Raw genomic sequence first — 20,737 nt, forward strand, 5'->3', positions numbered from 1 at the left:
TAGGTTTGTTCGATCACTACTTTGGAGTTCATCGGAGGAGGCTTGGTAGTTGCTTTGGAGGGTAGTTGGATGGGTACTCAATCGAGGAAGGACTAGTGCTTGACATGCTCTAGGAGCTCAGTATGATCTATGAAGCTCATCATGGTTTGGCAGCTTGGCATGGTTTATGGAACTCAACATGGTCTTGGAGCTCAGCATGGTCTATGGAGATTAGCATGATCTTGGGGCTTGACACGGTCTTGGAGCTTGACATGGTCTATTGTGCTTGACATGTATTGGGAATTTGATAATGCTTGGGTGTTTGTTGTCACTTAGTAGTTTGTTGGTGCTGATTGGAGTTCTTGGTGCATTTAAAGCATGTAGCATATGATCGTGACATGGATCAATTTGAGATTTTGTGTGGACCTATTTGTGGTCTTGGTTATCTCTCCTATGTGCATTTAATCTTGGTTTTAAACTTAGGGCCACTCCTAATTATTTTTGTGTAGTTATGACATGTTAACTTTTGGTTAACACGAGGGCTAACATTTTGTATTTAATGTTTGTTGTGAGCCGGCTCATGGTTTAAATATGAATTTAATGCAAGGGGTTTATTTAATTTTTAATTTCTAGGCCAACTTGTGGCTTAGTGGGTATAAGTAGGGGGTCTTGTGGAGTCTTTTGGTCATTGATTTATGGAATGATTCATTCATTTAGAGGGAGTTGATCTTGAGTTCAATGTAGAGTATCTGAAGGGTAATTTTTCCTGAGTCTATGGATAGAGTGCCAAATGTGAGGCATTTTACAATATGATTGTGGTGCAGTTTTGATCTTGGAGAAGAATTAATGGCTATGATTTAGAAAAAAGGAGGTTGCTTGGTGGCTTGTGAGCACAAGTTGAGATCTTGGAGATTTTTACTAGATTGTTGTTGTGTTATAGATTTGGACTAGCTAGGATTTGGAGTTGGATCTTAAGGGATCCTATAAAACTATTATTGTATTTGTTGTTATATTTAGCCCTAACATGGAAGGCCTTATAGCTTGGCACATTGCATGTAAATAGCTATTTTATAAATAAAGAGTTGTGATTTGGTATCAGATTTTGCATTGTTGTTATCTTGTGCTATGCTTCTACTATGTGGTTATATTGTTGGGGACTAGGACATCTCCTTTGGGAAGTCTCCTACCTTATACTGTGTCACTTTGGAATTTCTTCTTTAATAGCTACAAATCCTATTTCATCATCACTGACACTTACTACTTATTCAACAGAATCATCTTCTTCTTTGGCATACAAACAATCTCTATCTCTTCTAGGTTTGAACTTTCCTTTATACTTTCTCTCTCTTTTAGGACACTTAGATGCATAAAAACAAAACTCATTATAAGTCCAACATTTAAAGATTTTCTTACCATCTTTTTCTCCTCTTACAAGAGGGGCTACTCCTTCTATCATTCTATCCTCATCAAATCTACTACTGCTAACAAAATCTCCTCTAGCGCTTGTGCTCCTTGATAGATTAGGTTGAACATTTAGGGCACTAAAAGCTGTCTCTTCTCTAAAAACTTCTCCAGACTGTCAAAGCTCATTCTCAACTACTTCAAGTCTCCCAAGTAATGTTTCATTGGTGAAATATTCTATACAAGAGATCAACAACTATATCATTTGGACTACCTGCTTAAATAGTGGTGTTAAACAAGCATTTATTCAATATCTTTCTGTAATTTGAGAATTGTGGTGCATTTTCATGCTTGTGTAGGAATACTATAGTTCAATAACTATGGTGTATTTTCAAACTTGTGTAGGTTCACAAGACTATTTGAAGCAAAGGGACTCCTTGTTGTGATGTTCTATAGTTTTGTGCATCAAAGGAGATAGTAAAAATCAATGAAGAGGCATATTTCTCTATGTGTTATGAAAACAAAAGAGTATGGATATATGAAGGATCACTATAGATTATAGTGATAAGGCAATTTTGATCATGAATCTCTTTTATAGGAAAATGGATATGGCGATGAGTGTTAAGGTTATAGTTTTTACTATAGCGATAAAAAAGAAAAATGTAATAGATTTCTATTAGGAATAATGAGCTAAAGCGAATGATGGTGGGCACATGCTTTTCACCAAGAGTTACAATAGTCATTTATTTGAATATTTTTCATGGAGTGGGTGAGTAGTGACTAGAAATGACTACTAACATGCTTACAGTGATCAAAAATCTTAATTGTGGCAATCAATGTGGTAAAATGAATAAAGGAAATATGTGAACTCATTCCCTCCCTAATCTTAGGAAAATTTTACCAAGAAATTGATCATCATGCATTTTGCAAGTAGAGAATTTGTAAAGAATTGTGAGATTTTCTAGAGCTTCCTAAAGTAACAATTTGTAGAAAAATGGAAGGCTCCAATTCATCAATAAAGAGAAAGGTTGAGAAGGTAAAGAAGCAAAAAAAAAAGAAGTAGAAGAAAGAAGATGAAATTCCTCCAAGGAAGTTGAATGAAGACTTGATTGAAAAAATGGAATTTTCCAAGCATAAATCTAGAAGGATTAAATTTTCCTCTCCAGATAAACTGGAAGACAAGTACAACAAAGTTGATGATATATGGACATGAACTCAAGGATATGAACTTCTCATGTATCACTTTATTACAAGGGATCATAAGGGGCCCATATGTCATCCATGGGTGATAAATTTGGGCAAATTGACTATGCCAAATGTGTTCATGAATGTCGACCTGCTGAAGATTATCATTGGAAAATACAATGCTAATGATAGATGTATATATGATGGTATAGGGAAAAAGTTCATGGAGATTTATATTGATTCTTTGAATGAAGTTTTCAAGCTGACAGATGGGCTAACCAAAAGGCTTTCATTCATGGAATTAAAGAATGAATATGAGAGGTTAGATACATCATACATGCAATGGAAGTTAATGTTACACAATGTCAAGAAGGAGCCACTTATTGAAGTAGATGGTCCACCATTCAACATACAATTGTTCAAAACATAATTTGTCATGACATATCAGTCTTGTGGACAAGTTAGAGCAATGGAGGTTTCTGACATGATGGAGATTGGACCTATTGTTAGTTTGTGGTGACTAACTAGGAAAGTACTGTAGATACTTCATAAATTTTTTAAAAAATTGGGCCGTATTTTATCGAGATTTTGTGCTGACATGTAATTATTAATTATAACCCTAAAGTAGTAAAAATACTTGTATAAAAGGGCTTAGGGTTAGGGATTATTTCATTGTTGTGATGCAAAAATTGGTTTTTGTAGTGATACTTATCTATAAGGGATTATGGATTGTAATTAGGTTGTAATCATTGGATCATAATAATATCAGACTTGTTGTTTGGTGGACATAGCCTAGGGATTGGGTGAACCATGCTAAATCTTGGTGTCTTGTGTTCTTTCTTGTGTGGTCTATTATTTTCTGATATTGTTTATATTTGCATGTAATTTTTATTTCTATTTTTGGTTTAATCCAAACATCGATGGTGCTGGCATCTAATGTCCAAATGTTGGAGCCCAGGCCCTACAATTATGTTGGGTATGTTGTTGACAACATTCATAACTATTTTATTAATTCCAAAGATGCTGATACTCCTATTTTTGAGTCATTATTCTTTGCTTATGTACATGATTTTGTATTATGGTCAAATGAGAGATATGTGGCATAATAATTTGAGATTAAATATAAAGTGAAATAATGGAGAAGATAAGCTAGTTCAGATGTGTACTTCTATGTGGGACTATACATATAGTGCCTCATGTTACCTCACCTTTCTAGATTATTTTGTTCAACCTTTATATTTATTTTTTGTATAGAAAGATTTCCCTTCCATTATCCCTGACATAAAGAGGTTTCTAAGACCTAAAGATAATGGACTAGGGGAAAAGATTAAACACAATTAGGGTGATTGGTATGCCTATGGCTATTTCACTTGTATTAGAGTATATGGATTTGAAGGGATGCTCTACTAGTTGTAGACACCTAAAAACCTTTAGAAAATAAAGTATTTTTATTTTCTAAAAATTTGATGACATCATTATTAATTAATTAATTTATTTTTATGCCATTAAATCCCTTTATCTTAATTAAAAATATTTAATTAAGGAATCCCTCCCAAAAATGTTTAAATCTTATTTAAACATTATTTCCTTATTTATTAATTATTTAATTAATAAATTGACCAAAAAACCCAAAATAAATAAAAAATTTATTTTTTGCCCAAAACTTGGCCAATTTCCTTAAGACCACTAACCTCTTCCAAAATCTTCTAATCCTTCTTTAATTTTGATTAAAGGCTAATCCCATCATTTCCTACCCCTAATCCCAACTCAAAATATTTAATTAAGATTAAATATTAATCCTCATGTTTATTAAAAAAGTTTTAATAAATATCTCCTCAACCCAAACCCTTGAAATAAATAAAACTTTATTTATTTCCTAAAAATCTAATTTATCCTCATCCTAAGAAGTTCTAGAAAGTCTTCATCCTCATCCTAGGAAATTCTAGACTATTCTAGAAAGTCTTTATCCTCATCCAAAGTCTAGACTCTTCTAGAAGATGTCTTTAAACCTAATCCTAATCCCCTCCTGACCTTGTCACATTCCCTAAACATGGGTTAAGACTTACTAACCCAAGCCAAAGTTAACAAATATCTCCTCCTTCACCCACCGTCATTAAATGCCATCCACTTGCCTATCCCTAAGCTAATCCTAAACCATCCTAATCCATCCTGTAATCATTTTCACAATCCTAAGCAAGCTTAAAAGCTTCCTAATCAAGCCCAAGTCAAAATTCCTCTCATCTCCTTCAAAATATCCCAACCATACAACTTTATGAAGCCCACTAGGCCATAAATGACTCTTCCAAGCCCTTTTATTGCTCTTACAAGCCATTATGAGGGTCTTTATGAAGATTTTATCCCTTGAGCCTCCTTTGTTGACTCATCCTTCCCCTTTCCTCCATCCTCTCACCCTGTGACATGTGTCACTCCCTGATTGGCTGTAAGGAAGCACAATCCATGTGCTCTCTTCTCATCCAATCTGAGCCCTCCATGAGCTTTTTCCCATCCTTGCATCTTAGCCCTCAATCCCTCAAGCCTCTTGCCTATAAATTGGATCCTTCCCATTTGCAAAACAACACAATCCATGAAGTAAAATCATAATGCCATTTTAAGAAGCCATTTTACATCAACACCATACACTCACACCCAAATTCCAACTCCATTTGAAGCCCTTTTTGAAGCATAAGCTTGAGCATACATCCTATCTATTTAGACAAAGCCACTCAACAAGAGAGCTTCTCATTGAGAGAGTCCATTAATGGCTCATATTCTCAATTAAGAGTTCATCTTAGTCTATCTTGAAGTTTATGAATTTTGTTTAGTTTGTAGAAGCTTTATTTAAATTTGGTTTCTATTAGCATACTAACATTGCTCATATATACTAGTTACCAGCCTCAATACTAGATAGGATTTCTTATTTGGAAATTGTGAAACAAATGTTAGAGTGAAGAAAACAACATTTTTGTAGGGAAGTAGAAGAAACAAACTTTTCTCCCTACTGCTCTATCTTTTGGAGATTTTACTATTTGTGCCACCAAGTCTTATGACAAAATTGGGCATAGATTTAAAAATGAGTATCATATGTACACCATGGATCCCTAGACCCATTATGATATTGAAGGCTATATCCATGCCTATAGAAAGTCAAAGAAATTGGGTGACTATATTGATAAAATTATTGAAAATGAGGAATAAGATAACAACAATGAATGGTTGGAAATTTAGTAGAAGTTGCAAGAACAAAATAGGGATTTGAAAGAAAGAAGGAATTAGGAGATGGAGAAATTTAGAGATGACATACAAAATGCACTAGAATCCCTTGTGCCACTGAGTAGAACTTTGGATAGATTCAAGATACAAGCACTAGAACATGATGTCTAGGTAGTTGATAGGGTTAACATGGAAAAAGATGAAAGAATCCTTGAGTAAAATAAAGCTAAAGGATGAAAGAATCCTTGAGTCAAATAAAGTTATCAGTGATGATGAATTTATAAAGTCAAAGAAATTCATGACTTGTCTGTACAATTATAAAGGCAAAATCTTCAGGCAAAGTGTTCCACACATCACTCCTAAAAATGAAAAGAAGATGATGGCAAGACTTAAAGAAGATATCAAGAAAGACTTGGAGAACATGACTCTAGAAAGAGGGAGACAACTGCTTAATGAATCAAGAGTCATGGTTTTTCTTGGATGGGATCTTAGTGCATCCTATATATTTGGTATCTTAATGAAATTTGAGAAAAAAGATATGAAGCTTGATGTGTAGGAAGTGAAAGATGTCATTATTGGTTCTAGGTTTGTTGAGGATGAGTGATCTATGTTGCTATGGGCCCTTTACCCTCCATAGAAGAGGCCACATATTATTGATATTGATCAGGCATTTGGACACTTGATGACTTTGAAGGTAGCGGTAGCAGACCCTAATAAATCAGCACATATGCAAGTGGGTTTGGCCCAATTGAAAGAGGTAATTGGAGAGAAATATATGAAAGCCTTTTCAAAATGGGAAAGACAGAAATGCAGCCTATGATTCAATCTTTGGATGATACCATGAAAAGGGAGTTAAAGAGACTACACGAGGAAAATAAGAAATTAAAAAATACAACTATGATGAGGAGAGAAGTATCAAGCTCCATATTGAGAAACCACTTCAAAATATTATTGAAAAAAATTGGACATGTGTGGGAATTATACAATGGTTACAAAAATTTGGCTTTAAAATAAAATGAAATCTACAAAAAATTGACCAAGGAAAGGGATGAATTGGTTGAAGATGCCAATATCTAGGAAGCCAACACATTAATTCATAATCATAACATGCTTACTAAGGAATTCAGAAACACTTTAAAGATGTTGGAAGATTTGGTAATAGAGTATGGAGTAGCAACATGGCATGATCAAGATGGACATATTATCAACTAGGAGATATGGATCAGGACTTGTCATGCAATGTTGAAGGAGCCTTGGGAGCATTGTGAAATGATGACCTAGAATTGATAAAGATGAGTGAGTAGTTGGAGAAGATGACTGAGATAGATTTTAGAGCTTAGAAATTCATTGTAGGTGCAAACTTTCTTGATGATGAAAAATATCAGGAGCATATCAAAAAATTCAATATTTTGATTGAAGAGTTAGCATCAGAATCACCGAAATGAATTCAATTTCCTTTGTAAATTTGTTTTAATTGATCGACATGTAATACTTAGTTACTACTTGGCTAGTTAAGATAAATGTAACAAACAAATAGACATGTGTCTTCATTTTGCAACCAATTCACTGCCCATAAGTATAGGGACCTAATGGAGATAGTGATTGAATAGAGCTTGAAAAAAGCATGAAGAGCCAATAGATGGAGGAATCTATTTGCAGTATCATTTCTTATTCTTGTGTGATTCCACAATATTGAGTGCCACTTCTATAGTAGGAACAAAACCAAAAATGGATGGAAATTTCCAATTTCCAATTTTTAATTGTTCACACAAACATTAAGGAAATGTTCACAAAACATTCCCTACATTTGTGTTCATGAAAACATAATTAAATATAAATAGCATGTTTGTACAAACATAAGTGCTATAAATTTTCATGCAAACATACAAAAGTTACTATTTTCATTGTAAAATTTTCATTTTTTTAAAACATATGTTTGCATGAACATATGTTTCTTAAAAAACTTTGCTATTTTGTTAGAAAAAAAGAAAAAATGGTGTTTTGACCTTCAAAATTGGGATCAAATGATCTCCTAATATAAATCAATAAATTTCAAATTTTGATTCTTGAAGCAATCTTTCCAACAACTATAATTTTAATAGGTATTATATTCATTAAGAATTTCAAAAATGAGTTTAACTCATTATAGGTTTATTAATGATTAAACACCAACTGACTTCGACACTTCAGGAAAAAATGTAAATTAGGTGAAATATTTTTTGAAAAATATCTAAGAAATAGGTTACTAAGATAGCTTTCTATTAAAAAAAATGAAAATTTGATTTATGATATATTGAGCTCAAGTTATCCTTCTCAAAATGAACCTATGTTTGAATTACGATTGATGTCACTTCAAAACTTCATAAACTATACAAAATTCAACCAAATTGAATCAAACAAAATACATCCTCTAGATATTGATGTTAAAAATCCAAAATCAAAAGAATTACCTCATTATAATTTCTAGAAAAAAAGTTATGCTTGTTAAGTGAACTACCACTCTTTAAAAATTTTGATTTTTTATATTTATCACCTTTTGAAGGAGCAAAAAAAATTGACTTAAATATTTTTAAAATAAAAATAAAAAATATGATTAGAAATTAGGAACATAGTACTAGAAATCACTAGTTTATGTCATCTCCAAATTATTCATATTTTTAGAGATATAGTCACTCAAATGTGAGGTTGTTTAAAAAATATTGATTTCAGTATCAAAATCGGTCAAAAAGTGGCACCCACTATTGAGGTCCTCTCTAATGAACTTATTGAAATCAATCTTTTCCATTTCACTTAAATCTCCATTCCTAATCTTCTCACATAATGTATCAACTAAAGATTTAGGAGGATGACTTACCCTTTCAGTCTGATCTTCTTCATCAGTATCAGGTTGGGCCACATATCTTTTCTTTTTCTATGGCTCTTCCTGTGCCTTTGTGTTCTTCTTCTTTGTGGCTTCCTCTTTGGCCTTTTGGGTAGAGGCCCTTATTTTGGCTCTGGTTGTTTGCTTATTGGGCATTTGCACAATAGCTTTCTTTGGTGAAGGCTGAGAAGCAAGTGGTGTCTTTGTCTTTCTTTTGATGACTCTGCCTTTGATGGGTGCCTTCTTGGTTTCTACTTCCTCAGTACTCTCATCTTTCTCTTCAAGTGGCTCTTGTTCTGGCTCACCTTCTTCTCATTCACTAATCTCTTCTGCTTCGCCTACTGCACTAGATTCTTCAACACCAAATTTCTTCTTTATCTGCTTTACCAACTTGTCCTTCTTCTTGACTGTAGTGGCTGTCTTGAGTTCTATAACAATTCTTAATTTGACAACGTCAAATGTTCCAAATGCCTTGGCAGATTTGTCCATTTCCTTTGCAAGTAATGTTGTGATGGCTACAGAAGCTTGGTCAACATCAAGCTCATATCCCAATGTTCTAAGCCATCTTGTTCTAGGAAGGACTGCTTGAATGTAGGTATAATCAATATCAACAAGAAAACATATGTCATTTACATGATTTTCTACCAGTGAAACTGGTATTGTCATTCTTTTCTTCATTGCATTTTTGAAATCCTCAAAATAGATAGACATTTGATCATCAAAGCTATCTCCCATTTGTGCAATGAAATCATTAATTTGATCAACAATGGTTCTATTCTGACTCCAATTAATTTTGCCACATGATTAGAATCCCTTCATTACATAGAAGAATATACAAACCAATACTGAACCAAATTTCCACTATGCTCCCTTGGACTTTCTAAGAGCTCCAAGATTTTCATTGATCTATTGCAACAAGAGCTCTGCAAGGTCATAGGTGTGGTCTTTCTTTACAAGCTTATATGCCACATCTACTGCTATGTAGGGTACACTATTTAACTTGCTAGATTGATAAAACTTATGTGATATGATCCTTACAACAAAGTCTAGAAGGGGATCAGTTATGGTGTCTAGAGTCATGCCTCTATTGTTCCACTTTGCTCTTGTGTTCTTCTCAATTGTTTCCTTCTTTTCACTTCTTAATGTCTTTGGCCGATCTAGGGTTGGTAAACTTGTAACCATATGAACCATTTTCTTGGTAATCTTGACCGGTCCTTGTTCTAACCAGAATACTCCATTGTGGATTCTACTAAGTATTATGTGCATCCACTCATTTTTGAATACGATTGGGAAAACTAGGGCTTTGGTTAAACCCTTCTTTTCTATAACAGAAAACTCATCTTTCAAGATACCATTTTCATAGAGTTTTTCATAGGCATTAAAGATTTCCAAATCTCCTATGGCTCCTATTTTATAGTTATAGAACTTTCACACACCCTGAACCATAATGAATTTTTCAAGGATGGCAGATAGGGCACCTGTGAGATCATTTTTGTATGCAACTTCTAGTATAGGTCTAAACTCAGGTTGCTTAACCTCGTTGCTAACAAGTTGAATCTCATGGCTTACTATCCCTTGGGTCATTTTTGAACTAGAATCCATTTATATTTGAACTAGGGTTTAACAATTAAAGTGAACTTTACAAATTGTAAAACTCAGCACCAGAAAGAAATACCTAGATAAATGCTTAGGTCACTTGAGTAGATGCTGAATCGCTAGTTTCAAGCTTAAAAATTGCTCAGTTGTGTTCAAGGTAATCACTCTTCATTTGAATGTCTCAAAAATGAATTGATTTTTACTTTTAAGCGATAGAAGAAACTTTGTATTTAATGCATTTTAGTACCTACACTTGTCACTCAACTTCCAAATATTTTACAACTTGACATCCACTCAACAACTATACTTACTCGGCATCTACTTATTTTGTTAATAACTCGACATCCAAAGACAACTTGGCATCATCTTTCAAGTTTAGTTTTAGCATCTTGTCTTATGCAAATTTATACTTTGCAATGCTTCTTCATTGTTTAGGGCTGATGTGTGATACTTCCTTATGTATCAGCCCTATAGGCTTATCTTGTGATTAATTAGATGAGAAGTGATCACTTGACCTCATGGGTGAAGTGACCCTTTCTTTCATAGGATGTACTTGATCCATCCTTTTTCTACAATGTCTTCTTCATGTTTGTTCTTATGTGTTCCACATCAATCTTTTCTTTGCCCTTATTTACTTTAGTATTGGGTGCCTTGGCCTTTGTTGGATAATTTTTGCTGATATGTCTAATTTTCAAGAAACTGAAGCAAGTAGTCTGGTTCAACCATCTTTTATAGTTACCCTTGAAATGTGTTCTTATGCAATTCTGGGGTATATGTCCATACTCTTAACAATAGTGACAACTGTACCTAGTGTTATAATCCCAATGGTAGTGACCTTCATTCTCTTTTGTTGGTTGATTTGATGTCCACATAGGCTTTGATCTGCATTCAAATGCCCTATGTCCATATTTCTTGCAATTATGACATTGTCCATTAAATCTTTGTGTCCTTGGGACTTTGGAGCTGCAATCTTGTGTCATATGTCCTTGCATGTTGCATTTGTGATAGTAACTCTTGCTTTTGGGTGTGTTTTGCTAATTGAATCTTCTACTCTTGCAAATATTAATAGCATGTCCCTTTTTATTATAGTAATGACAAATGGATTTAGAATCCTTACCTTTTTCATTTCTTTGCTCAACACTCTTTGATGATTCACCAACTTTAGTGTTGTTGTATCCAAGTCCTAATGTATCATGGGCAGATCTTGGGGATTTTAGCAACTGTTCAAAGTACTTTATGGATTCGCTTGACTTGTTTAGATTCTCTACTACCTCTTTTTCTTTGTTCAATTCATTCACCATTTGTTCATTTTGCATCTTTAGAGTAGAGATCTCAATATATTTCATATTGAGTTCATGACAAAGGTTCATGATTTGGGCAAGTGTATCCATTTGCATGTTTGACATCCTTGTTAATTCAGTACATTTTTCTTCAAGTCTGTTTGCAAGATTTCTTTTGTCATCTTCCATCATGATTTTGTCCTCAACTACTCTTTTCTTTTGTTCAATGATTTCACATAACATTATGGCCTGTGATTCATGTTCCATCTTGAGAGATCTTATCTCTTCTGCTTGAACTTTGTTTCTCTCCATCAGTTCTGCTATTGCTGCATCAAATTCTTTAGTGTATCCATTGGCAAACACTTGTGTGGTATCAATCTCCTTGTAGTGTATATCATTTTCAGCTATGGCTATCTCCTTTCTTCTTTTCAAATATTTTCTTAATTCCACTCTAGCTTCCTCTACTTTTTGTAGAGCAAGATGCACATCTATCACCTAGTTCTTAATGATCTTTTCAAGTTTGAAAACTTCCATCTTTAGATCTTTTCCTCTAGGCTGTTAGGCTCCTTCTTGAGAAAACAAGGGCTCTGATACCAATTGTTGTAATATCTTATCTTATTGGAAAGAATGCTTCTAAGAGGGGGGGGGCGGGGGAGGTGGGGGGGGGGCGGGGGAGGTGGGGGGGGGGGCGGGGGGGGGTGGGTGTGGCGTGAATCAGAAGTACTAGCTTTTGGCCTATTTTAAATCCTTAATAGCATATCTTTGAAATGAACATGCATGTATAGAATCATTAAGAAATTATGAGAAATAAGTATGCATCACCATATAACACTTGAGATTTTGGTAACCCAGAAACCCTATAGGAATAAGAAGGTAAAACTAGGGTGGGGATGATACCCACAAAAATTACTACAGCAATAATGTTTAACCACTTTTGATGGTTTTCCCTGTTAAAGGCCAGTCCTGTTAAAGGCTTTACACTATATCAATAGTGACCTGGTTAAAGGATTTAAAAACACTTTACACGAAGTGCTACCCTATCAAAGGATTTAATCACATGTTTAAAGGATCTACAAAATAGCTGTTAAGCTAACCGATCATCATAGGATTTATTTTCTAATACAATAGCTAAAGAGTACTAGGTATAATAAACCTAATAGCTTACAATCCTTGATTGCTGAATACAAGCACTTGATCTACTTTCTTCTGATCTTGATCCTCTGAGATCTGATATTTGTTTATATCCCCTATTTTTTTTTCTAATTAACTGAATATTTTTCTGCTGATCTCTTCCTCTAAGTCTTTTTATACTTCACTCTAAAAATAGTTTCCCTTCCATATCTTCATCCCCTCTCCATACAATGAGACTTAGTCTTCCTTATAAAGACATTTGAAGACTTAGGGTTAGATGTGGATCTACGATCTATATTGAATCTCTGTTTTCACTTATTCCTTATACTTCTATCATTGGTTGCATGCCTTCTCCATTTTTCTTATTGGCTGCATGTAGATTGCATAGGAAATTTAAATGATTTGATCTTATCACATAAATCCTTTGAGATTTGTCATATGTCAGCCTTGAAAATGGTTTACATCTGAGTTTGTGAAGTTACAAACTCATATGCTGATTCTGAGTTACTCAACACTTACTGCTACCTGATGCTTGACACCTTCTATAACTTGACTCCTATATCATTCCTATCTTGCTCAATATTATTTATGACTCAACACCTAAATATTTCTTGGCACTTGTATCATACTCAAGACCTGTAGTCACTCGGTGCTTGATCTTCACTTGACACCTAAAGGTTGCTTGGCACTTGAAGATCACTTGACACCTGATGGTTTTCTTGACTCGGCACAACCTATGGCTCAACATACATAGTGCACTCAGCTTTAATGTAGAATGTGGTTAAGTGTGTTGGCACTCAAGTGTCAAAACCATTCTTAGTCTAACAAGTTTAACCTTAGGGAATCTAGATAGAACACCTAGATACTAAAATTGATAAACTTTTTAAGGTTATCTCTAGAACAAAGCTTAACCTTAGGGAATCTAGATAGAACACCTAGATACCAAAATTGATAAGCTTTTCAAGGTTATCTCAAGAATGAAGCTTAACCTTAGGGAATCTAAATAGAACACCTAGATGCTAATATGAAAGATCAAAGATTATCAAACTTCATGAAATTTTTCCTAGAATGAGACTCAATTCTTAGGAGTCAGGGTTAGACTATCCTAATACCTATCCATTAGAAGATGACAAGATTAATCACAATTCATAGAATTATCCCCAGAATGAGGCTTAATCCTTAGGAGTCAAGGTTAGACCATCTTGATACCTATCCATTAAATAGTGATTGAAAGAAGGAACTTAAAATTATCCCCAAAATGAGGCTTAATTATCAATAAGACTTAGAATTATCTCTAGAATAAAGCTTAACTCTCAGTAGGAATTTAGAATTATCTCCAAAATGGAGCTTAATCCCCAAAAAGAATTTAGAGTTATCTCAAGAATGGAGCTTAATCCCTAGCAAGAATTTGGAATTACCTCCAGAATGAATCTTAATCCCCAGCAAGAATTTGGAATTATCTCCAGAACAAAGCTTAAACCCCAGCAAGAATTTGGAATTATCTTTAAAACAAATCTTAATCCCTTAGAGTCTAGATAGAACACATGAATACTAGTCCATGAAAGAGATAAAAAGACCTATCATGAGTCATAGAATCATCCTTAGAATGAGGCTTGATCCCCAAGAGTCAAGGTTAGACTATCTTGATACGTATCCATCAAACACTGACAAGAATTGTTATAAGATCGATCAATTGATCAAAAGATGAGATAGATGACATAGATGCTAGATAGAGGGGAACAAGATGCCCTGAGTGATGAGATACCATTAATGATGAGAACATAAGATTTGGATTGAGTTTAATCCAATTTTGAAAGATTCAATGATGTAATCATCCTACCCCCTTAGGAGTGAAATCAAAACATGACACACTAGAATAGTAATGTGGAACCATAGATTCGAAAACACATGTGTGATCAAAGATTTAGAGGATTGTAGAAGAGATCTAAAAAGCATGAAGAGATATGTTCTTAAGTTGATTGGTTATATTAGTTCTATCAAACTGATGATCTTTCTTGAAAATGACTAGGAAGTGCATCAAATATCTCATCTGTAGGTGCCTCAAAGAGGTTTTCACCTTAGGATACATCTTTTATTTTTACTATTTTAGCTTTTGATATTTCCACAATGTGGTTTTCACCATTAGACCTTCTATTTCTTTTTTTTTAAAATTGTGTGACTGAGATATTTGATGTCAGCTTCAGCCATCTTGACACTTCCTTCACTGGTGGAAGACATTATAAGTTTGACAACATTCAAGTAGCAAGCAAGAGCATAATCATTCTAGAATGTAGGGACTTCACTAGATACATTGGAATTCTATTATATAAGCTTAGGTAATGTGAGTGAAAGAGATGTGGCAAGTTTGATAACATTCATAGTATAATCATCAAATGCATGGACAAGCAATTTGAGACCTAGATCAGCTTCATCCGCAAGTGTGTTTGAGTACCTAAGAGTTCTAACATCATTAATTGAAGACCTAATGAAACTAGTTGGATGAGACTCATCTAACCTAACCCTAGATGATTCACCTACTTCAAGTTGATTTTCATAAACATGAACTTGATCTATATCTTTGTTTGAAGTTGTTTCCAATAAAGACTCAAATTCATACTCTCAAGAATATTTATTGCATGGAGATAGATTATAGAATTCATCAGTAGTGATAGGGATCCATTCCCCTTCATCATCTAGATTTTTACAAAGTTTCTTAATGAATAAAGCATGATTGGACTCTCCTTGTTCTTGTTGGATATGGGGAGAATTAGTTATGTTGTCAGAAGAATCACTATCACCATCCATAGTGTTAACACATGGTACAAAGTCATCTAGTTTTACAAATAATTTAGTAAGATCAATAGGAATTGGATAAGGATAAGGATCCTCATCATCAACATTTTCCTCATGGTCATCTAACTCAACTTGTGACTCCTATTCAGATGAACTCTCAGGTTTTGGTATAAATTTGTTAATCCCTAGATAGAACAAAATCTTCTTGAAGCCTAAACTAGTTGTGTCTCATGACCTTCTAGCTATCTCTTTGATGGGATCAATCAAAACATTTTTGTTGCATCCAATTTGACCATTCCCTTTATAGCCAAAGCATTTCATGAGTTTAAGACCTAGACCATACTTTTTAGAAGTAATTTCATGAGATTGTTTTGTGAGGTCAAATGGCATTTCCTATTTGTATATCCATGCAACAATGGATCCATTTTCATCTTCCTCCTTGATATGTATAGTAGCTTTGAAAAAGGTACCATTGTACTTAGTTTGAGGTGTCAACACAAAAGGTCTCTTCATTTTAGATGGTCTCCCATAATGATGGGAAGACTTAGGAAGAGATGTTAGAGACATAATTAGTTCTATGTGATATTCATCCATCCCAATTCCTTTCAACTTGAGTGACTGCTCAATTTGTTTCAACTTATCAACATGATGGTCCGTAGATTCCTTGTTAGCTTGTACAAAGCTTTCAATAAGCTTTAACATATTATAGGTGTAACTAGTATTTGTAGGTATGGTTACTTTAGAGACGTGAAATGGAAACCTGACACATTGGTGGTAAGTTGAAGGAACAACTTGCATTTCATGTATCCATGGTCTCCCTAGTAGGATGTTGTATACTAATGGGATGTCAAGGACTTGACAAGTGACATCTCTTTCTATAGGACCAACTTAGAGAGACAACACAATGAGACCCAAGGATTTACACTTGACTTCATCATATGTGTTAATGTTTATCATACAACAAGGATTAATGGACTCTTTAGAATAGCCCAATTACCTAAGCAAAGTAGCAGAAACAATGTTTAAACTAGCCCCATTGTCAAGGAGCACATGAAGGACATGTGCCTAGTGTATTATGACTTCAATGTGTAATGGTTGATTATGTGGATGACTCACTAAATTTTCATCCTCCTTAGAGAAGGACATATAATGAGGGGAGATTGGATGACCTAGCATAGATTGGAGCCTATCAAGATCAAGATCTTGAGGAATGTTTTCCTTAGTGAGGGCTTTGTCAAGAATTTTCCTATGAGAAAAAAATATTTTGAGCAATTTAAATATTATTATTTGAGCAATTATCCATTGTAATTGATCAAGGATACAGTAGCTAGTAGCCCCAAAGATGGTGTAATTTTGGTACCTTTACCAGATGGACCAGAAAGAGGTTTGTCTTTGTGTTGTTCTAACTTAGGAATGGAAGGTGTAGGGCCTTTGAGTACCATCTTGGCATGAGAATGTGTAACAATATTGACACAAGATTGTGATAGTTTTTTGTTAGATGTATCAGATGCAGAAACCATTAAGACAAATTCTATCTTAGGTTTAGTGTTGTCTTGTTTGCCTTTGATGGTGATAACATCACGATGCTCAAAATCCATAGGTTCAACCATGTTGATCACATCATCATCATTAGAGTATGTATAGTTAACCTTGTTGTGAGGTTTCTATTTAGAGTTTTCTCCTTTTTCATAAGATGAAAATGGTTCCTTAAAAGTCTTGTGATCTAAGTTCTTGTTATGTCCATCCACAACAATTTCACCATCATCAATTAAGCCTTAGACTTTGTGATGCAGGTTGATGCAATTGCTAGTTTTGTGACCTTTTTTTTAATGTTATTTACAAAATGTAGCTTTTTTCCACCATGGGGGTCATGGTTGTGGATCATAAGAATGAGAGTTATCCAATGGAGAAATAAGCTTGTTTTGTAGCAAGGTCTTATAGACCACATCCAAAGGTTCATGAAGATTTTTATATTCTCATTTTTGGCATGTAACCCAAGATGAGTTCTTCATTTTATTTCCATATGTCTTATTTTTAGGAGGAGGTTTTTCAATTATTTTAGATGCTTTAAGATTGAATGTAAGATTGAAAGCTGCCTTAGTAGGTTTAGGAGTAATGTTGTCAATGAATCCATCATCCACAACCTCTCAGTTCTTGTTAACATACTTGGTCTTATATTTGCTAGAAGTTGATCCTTGTTTAGTGTCCTTTTGAAGGGTTATTTCACCATTTTTGACCATGAATTCTTCTATTTGAATAGCTTATGTGATTGTGTCTTCAAAGGTGCATGGACCTTGAAGTTTCACTTTATACCAAAAGTCAGGTAAAAGGTAATCCATAAAGATGTCAAGTTTTTCTGTTTTAGGGATCTTTTGTGAATATTTGGTGTAACGTTGTTTCCATCTCTGAAGGAATGTGAGGAAACATTCCCCAAATTATGAAATTTCTAAGGGGGGAGTAAAATCATACTTTGTCTTTGGAGATAAAAATGTTCATAAGGCCTAAACAATAACTTGACCAATGGCCAGTAGACCACAATTGTGGTGGCTAGTATGCATTTGACAATTTCACTAGGATTAGAGTATATGGTTATGAAGGATGCCCTCAAAACCTCCCCATCACAGTACTTGATTGAATTTCATACCTAGAAATTATGGGACAAATGGAATTCTCCAATACAAAAACTTGACTTCAAAGAGAAAACAATCATTCTTGCCTAGAACAATGCCATTTAGAGATTTCATGCTCAAGACATTATAGAGTTTTGACTGTATTACCAAGAAAATTAAAAGATATGGACTAAGTTAGGGTGAGTCAAGGAGAGAATTTGATCCAAAGGGATATATAGCAAGGGTAAGGGCTTCTAAAAAATTATGTCCTATTGAACATAGGGTAGTATTGATTGATGATCTAATTAGGAACTTGGAAAGGGATGAATCTGTAAGTAGAAACAAGATGTATAGAAATGTGGAGAGAAATTTCAAGTGGAAATTAAGAAAAGGGAAGATTAATATAGACCTTCTTAGTGGTATCATAGATCTACTTAGTAGAGCTTTGAAATTGTTAGAAGAGAAAGATGAGATTTTAAGTAATGTTCCTGATGGTTTGCTACAAGACCAAGCAATTGCCATTGGTCACATATCATGTTAACAATACATATAGGTAGAGCATATAGAATAAAGAGAAGATAGTTGTGGTGAATGTCAACCTATTTTAGGGGATTTTGTCTTTGGAGAACTGAGCTTGGAGCCCTTCTATACAGTATGGTCACTTGATATTATGAAAATTGAATGTAACTAGTTCATATGTAATGATGATTTCATATATTCCAATGAGTTTAGATATTTATTATTTCAATACAAATGAAGATAGTCAAGAAAAATTTCAAATAAGTGGAACAATGAAATGACAAAGGAAATGTTACAGGATAAGGTGCAAAAGGAACTTGAGGACATAATTCCACTTAAGGCTAGGGAAATAGTTAATAATGTTGGTGTTATGATATACCAGGGTTGCCATTTGCAATATGAAACAATGCATGAATATTATGAAAAACATAAAGATGGAGCAAAAGGTTGTAAACTAGAGGTTTCTAGAAATCTTGGTAATACATCAATGAAGGATCCATATGAAGCTTTTTGTCAAATAAAAATCCATAAACTAAACATAACAGACCCAAGACACATGGCATCACTGAATGTCACTACTAAAAAAAAGAACAAGGCTTAGGTAGATGAGTTGTTTAGAATGATGAATAAGTACAAATCATTGTTTGAAAATTTAGAGATTGAAAAGGAAGCATGGAAGTAAAAAGCTATTACATTGGAGGGAGGGAAATGCAAAGGCTTTAATTTTGAAACTACAGACCATGATTAGGGGTAAAGAGATATGGATGGAATGGAGGACGTAAGTTTTTGGTGCAATAAAGCACAAAATTTTGATAACATACTTATGAAAAGACGTGATCAGCTAGATGACTTGGCAATTAGAATTGTTGAAAATAGATGTCACAAGTTAATGAAGATGGTGGATAAGTATTGGGTCCTTTACTTTGGTACTTTTGAAGGTATACAAGAGAATGAGATATTAAAGGTTAGCATTAAAGAATTGAAGACAAATGATCCTCTAAACTTAGGGCATGAATGGTTTGGATAGGACATCTTGAAACAATGCAAATTGGGTTGAGAATTTACACTTTGATATGATGAAACTAGAGTGTGATGTTACACATGCTTGTATTGCCTAGCATCCTCCTCCAAGATGGTTTTCCAATGCTAGTACAGAAATGGAGATCATTGTTTGCTAACAATTTCTCGAATGGTCTCTCAAAATTGAAGACCATAGATAATATGGTTGATCATGTGTTGATGATAATGGAAACATTGGCCCAACTAGAATTTTCAATGGAAGTGTCAACAAAATATTTGTACATTTACAAGGATGACGACTATGCCAAACATTTGCGTAATGTATCTAAATTCTTAGCAAATTGAAAGGGTAGTAATGATGCTTTTTTGCAATATATGTAGAGGTTGTTGAAATTATGTCTTTTCTATTATTAAAGCCACAAAAAGGGAACACATCCCATTGTCAACCATGTATATAGAAGTTGCATATAGAAAATACATTTACAAATTAAAAGTCTACTTATGAATTTGGTATACTTCCTATTTATTGGTAAGGATTAGTTGCTCAATTTTAATTATTTCTTCTAAAGGTATTGTTGAATCAATTCTGATATGGTTTCTCTCCACAAAGTAATACTTGCCTTTATTATATGTTGATAACATTTAATTAAAATAAATGAATTGTAATTGACTGCTAATGTAGAAGCCACATTCCATTTCATGTCAACTATTACTGGTTTCTAGTAGCCTCAAAACCATGCAAACATTTAAAAAAAAGGAAAATAACATCTACATTCAAACAACTAGAGAAAATAAAAGTAACACATAGCAATTTCATAGAAACAAAATACTTCATTTAAAATTTGTTACATCCATTCATTAGTTTTCTTGCATTATGTAGTGTATGAAATGAAAAAAGCAACAATGCACCTCAATTTAATAAATTATAAATCATATGACATTATGATTGAAAGTCATTTGATATGAAAGATTTACTTAATAAGAAAAAACTTTGGTCCATCCATGAAATTTATTGCATTTAGTCCTTGCCAAATAAGAGCAGTAATATGTATACAAAAATGGTATTCCATTAACATATTGACAAGTAAAGTGGATCCATAATGATTCATAAACATTAATAGTGTACAAAATATATTTTAGATATCAATTATCAA

The sequence above is a fragment of the Cupressus sempervirens genome, chromosome 3 (assembly GCF_028749045.1).
Source record: "Cupressus sempervirens isolate cs-2001-9-10 chromosome 3, ASM2874904v1, whole genome shotgun sequence".
NCBI classification, from domain to species: Eukaryota; Viridiplantae; Streptophyta; class Pinopsida; order Cupressales; family Cupressaceae; genus Cupressus; species Cupressus sempervirens.